Source organism: Protomyctophum bolini, assembly GCF_963924005.1.
Source record: "Protomyctophum bolini genome assembly, chromosome: 2".
NCBI classification, from domain to species: domain Eukaryota; kingdom Metazoa; phylum Chordata; class Actinopteri; order Myctophiformes; family Myctophidae; genus Protomyctophum; species Protomyctophum bolini.
Genome location: NC_137863.1, coordinates 35,665,655 through 35,683,542, shown reverse-complemented (window position 1 = coordinate 35,683,542; position 17,888 = coordinate 35,665,655). Strand labels below are relative to the sequence as shown.

General features: G+C 38.7%; 3 pseudogenes across 3 annotated transcripts; all 3 read right to left on the bottom strand.

The window, feature by feature from the left end:
* Nucleotides 1-1,229: 1,229 nt before the first annotated feature.
* On the bottom strand, nt 1,230-1,885 carry LOC308335971 (transcription factor HES-5-like; annotated as a pseudogene). Its single transcript has 2 exons — nt 1,764-1,885; nt 1,230-1,655 (listed from the first exon to the last, which is right to left on the bottom strand). The product of its transcript is annotated as a transcription factor HES-5-like (transcript).
* A 4,567-nt stretch (nt 1,886-6,452) lies between these two features.
* LOC308334000 (transcription factor HES-5-like) lies at nt 6,453-7,257 on the bottom strand (annotated as a pseudogene). Its single transcript has 2 exons — nt 7,006-7,257; nt 6,453-6,892 (listed from the first exon to the last, which is right to left on the bottom strand). The product of its transcript is annotated as a transcription factor HES-5-like (transcript).
* A 3,867-nt stretch (nt 7,258-11,124) lies between these two features.
* Nucleotides 11,125-11,794, bottom strand: LOC308330061 (transcription factor HES-5-like; annotated as a pseudogene). The gene is made up of 2 exons: nt 11,667-11,794; nt 11,125-11,541 (listed from the first exon to the last, which is right to left on the bottom strand). The product of its transcript is annotated as a transcription factor HES-5-like (transcript).
* Between the last annotated feature and the right edge of the window lie 6,094 nt (nt 11,795-17,888).

Sequence of the window (17,888 nt, the reverse complement as noted above, 5' to 3'; positions counted from 1 at the left end):
GAAGCGTCTTTTAATACTTTCCATTCGATCAATACCTTTTTAACCAACACACAGACATGAAGGGTGTTCAATAGCACTGATTTATGCACAATATATATAGGCCTATACTGTATATATTGAGTTCCTCCCGACAGCAATGATATGTAACATTATTATGTTTCTATGGCACTGGTATATAGACTTGTGTCAATGGGTAGAGAAAATGCAAATGACAAGAAAGATAGCAGTTGAGTCTGGTTTATTCAATAAAACGCCATGAGTCTCATGATCTCATATCAGGTGAAAATTCCTGAAGTGAAGGCAGATAATAGTGATGACACATCACAACAATAACTTGGACATTTCTCCAAGACACTGTACTCAAATAGAGTAGAGGGTTTACAATAACAACTTGTCTTTATGAAAGACATACAATATCCCATTATACTAATTGAACAATATTGAGAGTAAATATTACACTTCATGTAAACTAGGAACATGGCATTTAGTAACAAGAGCAAATAAGAAAAATAAGACCTTAGAAACAGATCATATTTTTGGATGAATTAAGTGATAAAAATAACATAATTATAATCATCTTAATGTCAGTGTCACTACAAAAGGTGACAGCAGTAAATTAAGCATTCCTTTAAATGCATAATGGCAATTGAAATTAAGATTCCAGTTCAACTTGAACTGCAACAATCAGGTAATAAATGTCATAATGACAGCTTGAATCCAGCATATGTACCGTACATGCTAATATCTGTCTTTGCGTTAAAGACAGTGATACATTTTTTTCAATTTCTAATATATATATATAAGAATATATTTGTTTCTAATCATCACAATAATGGCAGTGTCACTACGAAAAAGTAAGTTAAGTATTCTATTTAAACAGAAAGGATCTATAATGTAAAGACCAATCTCGCATAACCATATAGGTCGGATATGAAATGCATAATGGTAAAACGTCATTGACATTAAGCACTTCTAGTTCAACTTGAACAATCAGGTAATAAATGTCATAATAATATGACAGCATGAATCTGTCTTTGCATTAAAGACACAGTGATAATTATATTAATTTTCTCTGAAACAGTATTTTTTTAAATCAAATTAGTTTAAACATTAAAGGTATTATAAAGCTGTCTGTAAATACAGATAAACAATACATTCAGTATTGAATGATGACAGTCTTGGACCAATATGGTCAACTCAGTAAGGTTGGAGTTACAGTCTGCAGTTTTCTACCACGGCCTCCAGAGGGCGATGTTGACTGGACTCTTCTCTTTGGTGATGCTGGACTGAACTGGAGACCTCAGCTGAGGCAAACATGTCTCCTTCATGTTCTTGTCATTGTCAGAGGATGACTGCAGGTTCTGGAAGTGGTCCAGCAGTCTTCTCTGGGACTGTATCTTCACCTCATCCTTGGACAGGAAGTGCACCACCTCTTGGACACATCTGGAGTATCCCGGATTGACAGGAGCTGAGTTGACAGGTTGATACTGCTGCTGTCGTCTCAGGAAGCAAACTGTCATCTCCAGGATGTCTGCTTTCTCCAGCTTGGAGTCAGCTTGTTGTTTGAGGATCTCTGAACCCAGGAGAGACTTGAGCTGCTCAATGCTGCTGTTGATTCGCTCTCTGCGCAACTTCTCCACCAATGGTTTTCTTATCTGCAGAAAGAAGAAAGACATCATTAATAACAAATTCTGAAGAACAACATACATTTGGTACAACTTTATGAACATCTAAGTGTCTGTTTAGTTGAGTCTTCAATTTACCTTGTGGTTCAGAGTCAGGAGCTCCTTAGAAGAGGTGATTGGTGAAGTGATTGTAGGAGCCATGGCTGATCTCTGTGCTGTAGAGGTCTCTGTAGAGAGAATCTGATCTCTACTGGCTTCATCCCTCCTATTTATAGTCCCCAATCTACATATGAATGTGTGGGTCTGGGTCTGGTTGGACTTTCTCACAGTCCTAGCCAATCAGAGAGCCAGGAAGGACAGTGACGAATGTAGTGCTGCCACATGCTCAATTATTTTACTGCTGAGGGACAATGGTTAGATCTCAGGGGAACAGGTGGACAACTGGAGAGAGACTTTGTGTGAATCTGGGAAAGTGGTGACCCTGTAAAGAGAGCAGATCTGCTGCCTGATGTTGTGATCAATGACTGACTGAGCACACGTGTCACGTTCCGTTTAGTACTTTCTTGTTTTTTAGTTATTTAGTGTTTTACTTCATTGTTTTCCTGTGATTTTGTAGTTTTGTGTTTCATGTTTCTTATGTCCAGTTAGAGTTGATTTTGCACTGTGTACCTTTATGTTGTAGTATGGTTTTGTCTTTTCCTGTCTCTCTCTGTATTCTGTACCTGCCTTGTCTCACCAGTACTGTGATTAGCCTATGTTTTGCACTTGTGTCCTTTTAGTCTTATCCAATCCCTGTGTTGATTGTCAGTTAGTTTCACCTGTGTCCTGTTACTCCCTGTGTCTATACTCCCCTGTTTGTGCAGTTCCTTGTCGGATTATTAGTTAGTCACAGTTTTCATGTTGCTCCTGTCCTCCTAGTGTTTGTTATTTTCCCTATGCTCCTCATGTTCCTTGTTTTTTTTGGTGTTAATAAACACTTTGAACTTTTCCTGATTGTCGTCCTGCATTTGGGTCTGGTCTTGAACTGTGACAACACGCTCATCATCAACATCACACATGTTCATAAGGTAACAGAATGATCTACACAATTGACTGTAAAGTATAACACTGTGTACACATTCACATGCAAAAAGAATGCAAAAATAATACTGGATATAGGCCTATTGATGATTCGTGATCATGTTAGTGAATAAGAAACTGGTGACTTCTTTTTAAGAATACACCTTTTAAGAATACACCTCCTAATGCCACTCTTAACATCAAGGCAAATCTCATGTGAGCCCACACCATCTATTGGCACAACGGACAGTCTTAACATCACGTCCCGTGTTTTATGATTCCAAACATGCTTTCTTAAACTTTATAATTAAATGTTTATTTTTTTGAGGATATATTTCTAAATTTGATGTTCTATGAAACGTAAACGTGGAGGTATAGGTACATAATTAGACGGGTGCCAGTTCCCCTGGAGGGGTTTGAGGTACTGAGCTGGGACACTGCTCTCCAGAGCATTCCCACACTTTGGTCATTGTCATGTCTCTCACTGAACTATAGGCATGTGCCTACTACTTAAATGCTAATTCCTCCCTGCAAAGCAGATTCTGTTAATTATCTCATTGTATACCTAAGATGTTGTTTGCAAACAGACAATCAATGCAAGCAGGTAAGTGCATACATTTACAAGTAAACAGATGATAAAGTCTTAATGGTGGGACGGCCAGCTTTCTTCAACAATGCAAGAAAATGATCATATATTAATATAAATAGAGCCAACTCTCATAGTTGTGTTGTTCATGACCCCTGTAAAATAAACGGATCAATAAACAGAACACAATTAGCTATCTATCACACATGTCATACACATGTATACAAATGGAAGCTACTATACAGAATAATTTAATCTTGTGCAATATAAGTAATTGAAATAATAATTACTGAATATAATATATTCAGTAATTATTTTCAATTCAACAATATTATTTATTGAATTGTGATCCTTGTCGGTGAAGAAGAAACTGGTAACTTCAAGTCATATTTTCAAATGTATGCTCTGTTATATGGGTAAAATATGTGTTTTGCGAACTTTTTTAAAATGTCATATATCACAGAGACAAACGCAAGTCATTTTTCATTGAATGGATACTTTGCACAGTTTTACCTTTTAATACAAAGATGTATTGTGGTGTTCAGATGAAACAGGTGTTTCTCCTGTCTGTTGGCTGGAAGTCATGTGAGTAGAGAGTTGGTCAGAGTCTCTTGTGTACTGTCTGCTGTGGTCAATGGACTATAGGACTTTGAATAGACATAGTAACTGGCGGCTTTTTAGCTCTGTGTTGTTGAGACAGAACAGAACCTGACGTCATAAGCCATCTGGAGGGAAAGGATCTCAATGGATGACTATGAGGATTGCAAGACGCATGGCTAAAGTCATACATTAACAAATAAAAACTTGTTAGTGTAATATTCAGTGTAACATGCATTTGTATTGTGCGTCAACTTAAATATTTAAATATTAAACATGAGGGTGGATCTAGGTTTGAGACTGCTTCCTGAAGTGTGCCAATTCCCCTCTGAGAATGGTCAGATGCTGGTGGGGTTGAGGATGCTAAAGACATTAAACTGTGAATCTGCTCTCCAGAGCTTTCCCACACTCACAGAGCTCTCACTGAACAATATACGTCTAGTTAAACGTTAATATATCCTATAGCAGTTCCAAATGAATTCACTCCAAAACAGTTATATTTTAAAGCTTATGATATAAAATGTTTTTGCTCTTTAGGATATACTGTAGGCCAGTAATGGATGAGGTGTATACATATAATAATCATCAAATTGATTCTAGGTTTATGGAAATATATTATAATTTGTTGATTCCTTGTTGATTATATTTGGTTAAAAAATATAAATACTATAAATTATAGGGCTGGTTCAGAATGGATCAATAGGTGTCCATAGACACCCCCATCAACCTCTGACTCCCCCAGGGTAGAGGTCTGGATCTATTGTCCCACAGGGGCTCTGTGAGTGAGCTTTCTCTGGTTTCCCACACTCTTGTCTATTGACTGATTTCAATGGAGAGACAATAGAAGTGTGTCTTATCACATTAGTTACACAATGTGACGTCATTGTTTAGGAGAGGAGCGACATAGTGGCAAACTTTTGCGATCTAAGTTGGTTGTCATTCCAAAATAATGACATGGCAATGTTATGCAAGACAAACCATGACTTTGTAAATTAGTGCTGCATGGAATTAGTTTAAGCTGTTCGGGCAAGCAATTGCACAGATTGCCATTTCATATCCTATAGGTCTGAATAATTGAATAACCTCTGAAGGAGCTCAGTGTAATAAAATCTTCATTGGCCTAATTTATGAAAAGACCAATAATGTTGATCTTTGCTATTGTAACATCGACATGAAGTTAATAGAGACAAAAGACAAAGGACAAAAAATATGTCTGTTTGTTTGTTTATTGAAAAGACTCAATGAGTCACATCAGGTGGATCAAATTCCTCTCCTAAAGCCAGATAGAAGACATTGTACTCAAAAAGAGTCGAGGATTTACAATAATAACTCGTCTCTATGAGAGACATAAGACATTGTGTTAAATGAACAGCATTGTGGGTAAACATATACTTTCCATTTCACAGTAGTTGGTTCAGAGTCAGAACCATAATACTTTACATGGTAAAAAAGAAAAGACAAATGAAAGAAATACGATCTTAAAATAGATCAGGTTTTCTAATCACAGTTTGATGACAAAAAGTTAAACAACCTGTTCGGTCAATATGACATTCATAGGATTTACATCATTATGGAAATATTAGTGTCACTGGAAAATGGTGACAATATGATTTTAATCACCCCTGTTAAAACAAAAGGATAAATTGGACATATTGATCACCCCTGTTAAAACAAAAGGATAAATTAGACATATTGATCTTACAACAGATCAGTCTTAATTAATCACTTGGATTCCTATCTAGTCCACAATGAAAAAATGTCTAAGAGGGAACGTTTGTTTTTTAGATCAATTTGATCTATAACATCAGGTAAAACAAAAATATCCCAGCAGTGGGAAAGAAAAGTCACAGCACAAGGCTAGGCTAACATTAATATCAGATAATTCTGATGTATAAGGTCATTCATGCAACATGCATGGTGTTCATGCCAAAGTATTGTCAGAGTTTATAGCATGAAAGAGTCATCACAGTTGGTTCAGAGCCAGACAGCCATAATATTTTGCCCTTAATAAAAAACAAAGAATAATATTGAAAAAAAGATGATTGTTTTGCTAATCACATAGTGATGACAAAAAGTTAAACAACCAGTTTGGTCGATTGCATTGACATGATTTAAGTCATTATGAAAACATTAGTGTCAGTAGAAAATGGTGATTTCGGTTATTTTAAGAATCCATAAAAAAAAGTACAGATGAAATATTGATCTTACAACAGATCAGTCTTAATTAATCACTTAGATTATAGTAGCCTATAGTCCACATTGGAAAACCCTCCATAAGAAGGACTTTAACATTTTTTTTAAACAATTTAATCTAACAATGAGGTAAAAGTTTTACCTGATTGTTAGATTGTCTAACCGTAAAACTGTGACAGTTATGACAACAGAAAGAAAAGTTCACAGCATAACACACACATCAGATTATTCTGATGTGTCAATTGACTCATGCAAAATACATGGTGTCCGTGCCAACGTATTGTCATGGGTTAACATGAAAGACACATTTTCTTCATTTTCATGGAAAATTGTTAATAAAAAAAAGAAACTTCACAGTTGACAGTAATCTTGGACCAATATGGTCAACTCGGTCAGTCAAGTTGGACTTCCAGTCTGTACTTAACTACCATGGTCTCCAGAGGGCAATGTTGACTGAACACTTTGATGCTGGACTGAACTGGAGACCTCAGCTGAGGCAAACACGTCTCCTTCACGTTCTTGTCAGAGGATGCATGTTCTGGAAGTGGTCCAGCAGTCTTCCCTGGGACTGTATCGTCACCTCATCCTTGGACAGGAAGTGCACCACCTCTTGGACACACCTGGAGTATCCCTGATTGACAGGAGCTGAGTTGACAGGTTGATACTGCTGCTGTCGTCTCAGGAAGCAAACTGTTATCTCCAGGATGTCTGCTTTCTCCAGCTTGGAGTCAGCTTGTTGTTTGAGGATCTCTGAACCCAGGAGAGACTTGAGCTGCTCAATGCTGCTGTTTATTCGCTCTCTGCGCAACTTCGCCACCAATGGTTTTCTTATCTGCAGAAAGAACAAATATATCATTATTAACACATTCTGAAGAACAACATACATTTGAATAAGTGCAACCATAACAATATTTACAAGTCTGTTCAGTTGAGTCTTCAATTTACCTTGTGGTTCAGAGTCAGGTGTTCCTTAGAAGAAGTGATCGGTGAATTGTAGGAGCCATGGCTGATCTCTGTGCTGTAGAGGTCTCTGTAGAGAGGATCTGATCTCTACTGGCTTGAAGAAGGCTTCATCCCTCCTATTTATAGTTCCTCATCTCCATATGAATGTGTGGGTCTGGGTCTGGTTGGACTTTCTCACAGTCTTAGCCAATCAGAGAGGTAGGAAGGACAATGAGGAATATAGTGCTGCCACATGTTCAACGCTCTTACTGCTGAGGGACAATGGTCAGATCTCAGGGGAACAGGTGGACGATTGGGGGGTGATGGACAGAGTCTGAATCTGGGAAAGTGGTGACCCTGTAAAGAGAGGAGATCTGCTGCCTCGTGTTGAGATCAGTGACTTTGAGCACACGCTCATCATTACATCACACATGTGGGGGTCCGGGACAGATAAGATAACATTCTAAAAACGATTTACTGATGATGTTTTCTTTGCTTCGTTTTTTGAGGTGGCTAGCCCCTCCTATGAAGCTTTCCGGATTTGTGTAAACGCAAACATTGAAGATAAAATTGATGATGGAAAAGTGAGGAGCACTGAGGACTTAAAATGTGATTGGCCAGAATGAGATGAAGTATGATCACTTCAAACGTGTGATTTTTAGGCTTTTAACTAGGCCTAGTTATTCCCTTAATAAAGTTTTTTTGGTACTATGTTCTAAAAGCGACTTTGAGTGCCAAGAAAAGTGCTAGATTGGAATTATTATTATTACCAGTAATTAAGACGCCCTGATGACCTCGCCCTTTAGGTCGTGATAAAACAACAGTTTCTTAATGGTCGTGATCTTCATATATGGAGACAGCCATATATGGAGCTTGTCACAAGGCGTGAGAGAGTGACAGCCATATATGGTGGTGTGACGTGTCACGACACGTGAGGGACTGACAGCCATATATATATGGTGGCGTGACATGTGTCATGAGTTGTGGCGTGACGGAGCGACAGACGGGTTTTGCAGGTTTTCATAGTAATCTCTATCTATCTGGCACTACTATAGAGGGTATGCGCATGCATAAAGTGAATGGCAAAAAGTGACTTTAACATTGTTTAACGTTGTCTAATGAAATCAGATATGACTTTTCTGGTTCGATGTATGGGCTGTCAAGGCCAGAAAGTATTTTTTGTCACTCAGTAGGCGTTCCTGCGTAACTTGATGTCACGCGCCTACCCTCTATATATGATACAGTCAAAACATACCATCACACGTGTGATACTGACTTGGATTTCAAAAGAGTTTGAAAATGTGAAATATACTGTAAATCTTGGTAAATTGCTGAATATTTTCTCAATTTGTCAGGAATGAATGTAGTGCACACTTCATGCCATATTTTCAAATTCATGCTTCTTAAATTAGATTCTCGGTACATAACAGCTTATATCACAGAGACCAGCAAAAATAGCCATTAAAGTCAAAGTTCAAAACCGATGTTAAATGACACAATTTATGGTGTTCAGTGGAAGCAGGTGTTTCTCCTGCCTGCTGGCTGGAAGTCATGTGAGTAGAGAGTTGGTCAGAGTTTCCCACACTGAGTGGTGTGTGCTGTGGTCATTCATTGCTCTATAAAATGACTGAATGGACCTTTAGACCTTTTAGTGTTGCTAAGGTGACCTGATGTCACAAACCATCTGGAGGGAAATGGTCTCATTGGGCAACGGGTAACTCTGAGAATAGCCTATAGGAGGCTATATTAACATTATTATTGATTATAGATATCATAGATATGACAATGCATATTTGTACTGCGATCACTTGTTGCCTATACAGTATGTGCTTTCTTTGTGTCTTGCCGTTCCTTGGATGGACTGAGGTTCCATTGAGTTAACTGTGGGCAATTAACCAGTGTTCCCTTCCCGCCCGCCTGCCCAGACGTCAGTGTCAGTCCTTTCAACCCTCATCAAGCTGGCTTCTGTTACGTGTAGGCCTACTCGTTGCCTTCTTTTGTTTTAGACTGACATGTACACATTAGCCCCTACATTCATGTACTCTCACACACCACTGATCACCACATTGTAATTGAACATAAAACATAAAATTCTCAATTCATTGTCAATGGGAATTTAATGTTTGTGTAGGATGAAAATCTATACTATTATTATACTTGAATTCCTTGATAAATGTTTCATTAATGAGGATGGGGGTTGAGACAGTTCCTTCCTGAAGTGTGCCAATTCCCCTCTGAGAATAGTCAGGTGCTGGTGGGGTTGAGGATGCTAAAGACATTGAACTGGGACTCTGCTCGGAGAGTTTTCCCACACTCTGTTCATTGACAGAGCTCTCACTGAACAATAGACATATGCCTACTTAAATGCTAATTTAAGCAGTTCCCAATAAATCCATAAAAAAATAACTCCAGTGCCAGTTGTTTAGGAACAAACAAAAGCATACTACTGTTGGTAAACAGAATGAAACAACACATATTTATCTCCATGCTTATTATATTATTTGACTTTAAGATATGCCAGTAATGGATGACCCAGATTAAGTAATCACCTAATTCTATTAGTATTTTTGGATGGCCAAAAGTAATTCAAATGTTTTTAACAGATTGTTAATTTGTGGCATTGTGGGTTTATGGAAATAGATTCTAATGTGTTGGCTCCTTATGGATTTTATGTTGTTCATATAGATCCTACTATAAATGATAGGGCTGATTCAATATGGATCAATCACTAGAGACCCACATCAACCTCTGACTCCCCCAGGGTAGAGGTCTGGGTCTATTGTCTCACAGGGGCTCTGTGAGTGAGCTTTCTCTGGTTTCCCACACTTAAGTCTATTGACTGATTTCAATAGAGAGACAATAGAAGTGTGTCTTATTTATACATCACAATGTGACGTCATTGTTTAGGTTTAGGAATCTTAGGAGAGAAACGGCAGCGGCAACATTTTGGGATCAGAGTAGGTTTTCTAAAAAACAACTTGAATCTTGAGGATTTAAGGGAACGTATTTGTCTTTGTAAAAGAACAGTGCTGCACAAATTACGCAACTGTTTTAATTGAATTTGCATATTGCCATGTCATAGCTAAGTCAGTATAATTTACCAACATCTGCATGAACATAATCATTGGATCTTCATCTTCACTGGCGTAACAAATTTAACTGACAAATTTAAAGGTTGATTTTTGTTATTTAGCATGGAGATAATTTGGAGGCCTTTATCAAAGAATGAACAAGAACAAAGGGAGAAGAACAAAAAAGATTGCAATTGATGTTTGTTTGTTTTATTGAAAAAGACTCAATGAGTCACATCAAGTATAAAATACATTCCACAAGGGAAGGAACATGGAAGTGATGACACATCACAACAATAACTTGGATATTTCTCCAACGCACTGTACTCAAATAGAGTAGACTAGGATGTAGGTGTGTATGAAAACAATGTATATTGAAATGAACAGAATTGTGGGTAAACATTACTCGCATGAAGGCAAACATAAGACTTAAGATCTGAAAATAGATCATGTTTTGCTAATCACAGAGTGATGAGTGTTAAACAACCAATTTGGTCAATAACATTCACAGAGAAAGAATAATCACATCATCATAAAAAATAAAAATCACTAGAAAATGGTGACAGTACATGATTTGAATTATCTCTTTTAAACAAAAGGATAGATTAAACGTATTGATCTTACAACAGATCAGTCTTAATTAATAACTTAGATTATAGTATATCTATGTAGATTAGAAGGCCTGTACTTTTGTTTAGATCAATTTGATCTACAATCAAGTAAAACAGAAATTTCACAACAGTGAAAAAACACAGTTTAGCAAAAGCTATAGGTTTACAGGTAACGGTCAAATCAGATTATTCTGATTCATCATGCAACATGCATGGTGTTTGTGCCAATATGTTGTCACATGACACATTTTCTTTTCATGGAAAAGATCAACGATTTGCATATACATGAAAACAAATGGTTGATTAAAATAACTTCTGCAAATACAGAAAATAAAAAAAACAATTCTCTCATTCTTGAATTGTACAGTTCTGTTATAGTGATCTTGGACCAACAATAAAGGTCAACTCAGTCAGGAGTTGGAGTTCCAGTCTGTAGTTTACTACCAGGGCCTCCAGAGGGCGATGTTGACTGAACTCTTCTCTTTGGTGATGCTGGACTGAACTCCAGACCTCTGGGGAAAACATGTCTCCATCATGTTATTGTCAGAGGATGACTGCAGGTTCTGGAAGTGGTCCAGCAGTCTTCTCTGGGACTGTATCTTCACCTCATCCTTGGACAGGAAGTGCACCACCTCTTGGACACACCTGGAGAACCCCTGATTGACAGGAGCTGCGTTGACAGGTAGCTGTCGTCTGACTCGTCTCAGGAAACAAACTGTCATCTCCAGGATGTCTGCTTTCTCCAGCTTGGAGTCAGCTTGTTGTTTGAGGATCTCTGGACCCAGGAGAGACTTGAGCTGCTCAATGCTGCTGTTGATTCGCTCCCTGCGCAACTTCTCCACCAATGGTTTTCTTATCTGCAGAAAGAAGAAGGGCATCATTAATAAACTTATTCTGAAGAACAACACAAGTGTGATGAAGTACAATGTCTACAAACAATAATTGACATTTAATGACACTTAGTCTTCAACGTTCAATTTACCTTGTGGTTCAGAGTCAGGAGCTCCCTAGAAGAGCTGATTGGTGAAGTGATTGTAGGAGCCATGGCTGATCTCTGTGCTGTAGAGGTCTCTGTAGAGAGGATCTGATTCTGATCTCTACTGGCTTCATCCCTCCAATTTATAGTCCCCAATCTACATATGAATGTGTGGGTCTGGGTCTGGTTGGACTTTCTCACAGTCTTAGCCAATCAGAGAGCCAGGGAGGACAATGAGGAGTGCTGCCAAGTGTGTGTGGAGGGGGGAGGGGATCTGCGAAAGTGGTGACCCTGTAAACTTGTAAAGAGAGCAGCCTGATGTTGAGATCAATGATTTGAACCAAGCACACTTTCAGCATCATCACTAGTGCAGCACACTTCTGCTGTTATTTTATAGAACATGTCAATTTTCCCTCATCTCAATCTATGAAATAGGTGCTTCATTGTCATTAGTTGTGATGTAATTCATTCCACTGTATATCATCTCTCATCAGCCATGAATCAGATCTACATGCCTGACTTGTAAGCTTTCTTGTTGTCTGTTTGAACGTACAGTGGTGCGATTATACAATGATGCTAAACACAAAAAGCCCTGTCTGGACGGTCACGCTTTCCCACAATAATTAAGGTTTGATTACCTATCGTTCCTAATTCCCTGTGTTCCATCTTTCAAAATGTGTATGTATGTCAGACTCATCTGTCTAGATACTCAAGATTGTGGAAACAAACAAATTAAGTAAACACAAAAGTACTTAGTTAGTCCTTTCTTGTCCATTATGTCTCAGATTTAAAGTGACCCTATACTAAATTCCCCAAAATTCATGCTCCAAAGAGTTTTCATTTCAGTGTGCCAAAACTGCCAATCTGTCAGTCAGTATATATATAGTGGATTGTGTTTCCCTCATAATTTCCTCGTCTGATCTCCCACAGCTGGCTCCCTCCCTGCACGAGGTCTGAGCGTGCCCCGGTCACACGCCCTCCTCTCTCTGGAGCTGGGAGCCACAGCCACACACGGCTTCCCACACTTCAGTATGCAGGCTGTCAGCCACACTCACAATGGAAGTGTGTCGGCCCTGACAGTCTTACGGCCGTTCCCAGGCTGGGCGAGCTGTGGGCCTAATGCCAGTTTACAGTTCACTGCTCTGTCTGGTCAATTATAATAACTCACTGCTTTGCAGAGTGACACAGATTCAAAACATCATTGCTTCTATGTAATGTTGCACATTCAAATATGAAAGTTGCAACATTTTTCAATTATTTGTTGAGTTCATTATTTTAATACTGTATACTATTATGGTAAATCTAATGTTGTCATGTTACTGTATGTCTCAAATATGCATCCTAGAAGGTTGAAGACAATATAATTATTTTCAACAAAAATGATCAGAGCAGCAATTTAATTATTGATTTAATTTTCCTTTGTATTAATTCTGTTATGTCTGTTATATTTTATACAATATTTTATATTGACTTTTATTATAGCCATGGGAAACAAGATTTTGATATGTCTACATGGGCACACACTTTCCCAGCGAATAATTTAGCAGATCTCATTGACATATGGCATAAAGAACTACATCCCACCTGTCATGTGTGGCAGCCATTAAATCTAGTCTTTTGTCCGAAGCTCCAAGGCTCCTGATTGGCTAAAAAACAGGGACGAGGCCTGGACAAGGAACATAAATACAGAGTGCACATGCAGACATCAACAGAGATTCTCTGAACACGACCACCATCTGCATTGCAACAGGAACCAACATCTAACCACAAGACTACTTTGATTTCTGAGGAAAAACAACAAATTCAATACGAAAATCTGAAAATGGCCCCTCACTTCAACCTTGATCTTCAGGATTCAATGAAGGAACAGCAATTTAGGTAAGCAATGACACTGTTTTCTTTTAACACTCACAGCCCAGAAGGCACTTTTAAGCTTCTCAGCACTCATGGTCGTTTTGAATGGATACTGTACAAAATGCCTGGTGTAGACCTGATGTGTAGTTATATACTAACTACACACCAGGTCCTGTAGCGAGCTCTCAAATGTGATCAATGTGTAAGTCATTAGAAACTAAGTATTCATGGCTGTTTAATTCTCACAGGTACAGATGTACACTCCACATGTTGGAGAGGAAATGCAGCACGGGTGTAGAGAAGCTGAAGGTTCTAATCGGAGAACACCTGCAGAATGGGATCCCTGCTTCAGACCTCCTGGAGAAGACGTTGTCCTTCTTCACTCTGAGAAAGACCCTGCTGTCGCACAACGGCTACTCTAGATGTTCAAGAGACATCCTACGTCTCTTTCCCACCGCAGACGAAGATGTAGCACCTCTTCTGTGTCTTTAACGTGACCAGGAAGAGTTGAAAGACTTTGATGAGCTGTTCACATCTGGACCGGATTATTGATTTGAGCCGTCTTTATTTTTATTTTTTGCAGTGACTTCATGATATGAAAAGGAGATGATTTGTTTATTCCCTCCCTCTTAGTTGCAAATCGGCGGATCATTTTGAAATGCAATGCATTGTAAGAAGCAGTTGTACTGCTAAAGGCTTTCTTTAAGAAAGATGAATGTCACATACACCATGTATTCTATACCTAGTATGTCTGGGTCAAATCATAATTAATTACTGAAGTATTTTTCTATGATAGACAACTTTCTATGTTCTGATAATGCAAAGTTTTAACAAAATATTAATACTATGATGGCCTGACTGTCTGAAAGACCAAAGCTGCTTGAAAGAGATCTTGAATTTACACTTAAATGAGAGTGCTGGCCACTCACAGGAAGTTGGGCATCTATATAGCAGTAATTATTATCCCTTATGAAAGGGAAATATGATTTTTTTTATCTAAACATATTGTTTATTTTTCATTTGTCTTATTATGGTATCACATACCGATGTGCAAATATGTTTTGTTCATTATTAAAGAGAAATTATAAATCCATGAATTTTGCTCTCTGTTTCATCGTTTTATCAATATATGTCTCTGTTACCAGTCCAACCTTCATTGGTTCACTGGTTATTGTATATTTGGTTTATTCTCTGACAATGGGAACACCATTTACACCTGCTGGTGATGCTCATGTTCCATAACTTAGACATCATCATCCAATACAATATAAACCGTGGTGTTTTAGACCAAAACATTACATTCTACATTAAACTAGTGTACATTTCATTAAGCTATTTCTGAATTTAGGGCTTCTCTAATCATCTCCAAGTGGTGGTGGTGGTGCACTTCCTGTCCAAGGATGCAGTCAAGACTGCTGGACCATTCCTCCTGCAGGTGGGATACAGTCAACACCACCCTCTAAAGGCCATGGTTGAGAACTGCAGACTGGACCTCCAGTTTGAGAAACTGAACTTGACCATAATATGTTTTTCTGGTGATACTGGTGATCACTGAGATCTGATCCATTTGAATATAGTTTTTTCAATTTGCCTTTGTTACCAAGTTGCCCTTCTTTCTTAAACTACTGTATGGCGTTTAAGAGTCTAATGTGTGGCACTGCTTAAAAACACCCAACTTAATTGTAATTCAAGAATTCGTAAAGTGCAGGGTGCTTAAGGTTAAAATAATCAATGTACTGACTGTGCCACCTTTGGGAGGTCTAGATAGATACCTTTATTATCCCATGGGGGAAAATCAGTAATCCTCACTATACAATTGGAGCAACACAATTAGGGCAACACAGGTCTGTATGACAACTTTGGATTAAAACGCAATGACTTAAAACAAAAATAAAAGGTGAACATTTCCATTTTATTCAAGTAAAACCACAAAACATATATGTGGGTTTTATCCGCTCTAACAATTCAAAAAAATCCTACCTAATACTCCTTAAAAGGGCCCACTAACTAATACAAAAACAAGAACTAAAACCAGCCAATTGGAGGGGGTGGGAGGCACCTCTCACACCAGCTCCCTGTGGAGGACAAGAAGTATGCCAACAACCAGGTGGTGCATGCACAGCAATTTATCCTGTCAAGCACTCACTGTAGTAGTTCTGAAGACCACAATTACCGTAATTTGATCTTGGACTCCTTTGTCTCTGCGACAGAGATGGACAGAGACCCTTTTGTCCATTTCGGAGCATCTCTCCGGCCTCCTTTCCGTCGCACCTGTGACCTGGCCATCGCAGCATCCTGAGCTCTGGTTTCAAAGTATGTGAGTGGATTTATGATAAGTTGGACAGTTTGCTAACACCGTATTGCTACTACAGTCACAGCCATGTGATGATGATACATCTGAGCTCTACTGCAGTCCAATAATGTTGTACCATCTGCTAGCCCCCCCAACAACCACACACTTGAATTATCTTGCTTGAATTATCCTCTTTCTACCGGCAAAGCGTTAGTTTCATAATTCCTTGGAGTTACTGAAAGCGAGCGCATCAAAACTCTGAAACAAAATAATCACCGGTAAGGATTTTCTTGACAAAGTATCTCATAAAATGTCTACGGATTTTTGTGAAACAAACATTTTGCAGATAAAAAGAGGATAATTCAAGCTTTTCGTACAGCTGCAATGCAATGAGTTTGATGTTGTTTAATGCAATACGACTTTTCTATTTGGATGTATGGGCTGTCAATGGCAAATTGTGGATAGTTGCCATGCACCCTGCACTATGCATGCACGCACACATTAGCTGCTTCCAATGGCAATCAGCATCAAGTTGGCTGGCAAGTGAGGGGTTTAATCACATTTACTATGAAATCGTACATTTCCCGTCCGTCACTCAATATTCCCATACATGGGAATGCCCCCATGTATGGTGCCCAGGTCTCGTCGTGACACCACCTGACATCCTCTTCGATGTCTCCCTTTTGACTGATACCTGTCCATTCAAACTCTAGACTGTCCCAAAATTATTAGTGCAGCCGTGTCCGGTAGCCGGCGAAAACTAGAGTTCTCAACAGGCCCGAAAATTAAGGCCTGGCCATCATGTCATTGCCCCCGACCCCGGTACCACCCTTAGATCTCCATATATAGAGCTGACCTGTTCTGACATGTTGATCTGACCTCATCAAACCCTGTATACTAAAGACATGCTCCTTATATGGCCAGTACAAAATTCATTCCATGTTGATCTTACCCCCATGCCTGGAGTATTTATTGAATGATATTTATTGAAAATAAGGTTAAATTCAAGTAGGTGCTTGGTTTATCCCACCTGTTTAAAAGCCGGCAGGCATGCAGCATGCTGCAGGTGAGCCTGGTGCAACAACAAGAACTTCAACGTTAAGGACTACAAGTGTGTAACTTTGTCCATGTTTCTGAAATCTTCAAAGTGACCCAATGAGGTCTTTTCCCTCCAGATGTTTACTGACGTCAGTTTCTGTCTTAACAACACAGAGCTAAACAGCCTGCAGTCACTAAAGGCCTTTTGTAGTTCAACAATGACCACAGCACACATTACTAGTGTGGGAACTCTGACCAACTCTCTACTCACATGACTTCTAAAGCCACCAGGCAGGAGAAACATATGCTTCCTCTGAACACCGTAATTTATGTAATTTGACGTTTTGATGCATGAAAAGGATACATTAAACACGTTCTATCTTGTATTTCACAGCAACAATCCCTGAAGTAATTTTGTTTTAAATATACCAAATGTTGAGGAAAGAAATATAGGAATATTTGTATTTTCAAAAAATACAGCCTTCAGTCTTTGTACGCGAATAAATCCTTGAAAATGAAAGATTTTGTAAAACAGGAATTAGAAAATATGAGTTATTTGTTTTTTCATAATTTTCTATGATTTATATATTGTATTTTTTGCAATGAGTGATTCATGCCAGTCTCACGTGGGATAATTAGTGTGTTTTGCCCGTGTATACAGCATAGCAGTGAGATATTGAAGTGCCATACAGATTGTGTATAATATAATATACACTATAATCATCGTTATCTGTCTCCAACGTGTGTGATGTAATGATGAGCGTGTGCTCAGTCAAAGTCATTGATCCCAACCATTAGACATCAGAACGGCTCTCTCTACAGGGTCACCACTTTCCCAGATTCACACAAAGCCTCTCTCCAGTCGTCCACCTGTTCCCCTGAGATCTAACCATTGTCCCTCAGCAGTAAGAGCATTGAGCATGTGGCAGCATGACATTCCTCATTGTCCTTCCTGGCTCTCTGATTGGCTAAGACTGTGAGAAAGTCCAACCAGACCCAGACCCACACATTCATATGTAGATTGGGGACTATAAATAGGAGGG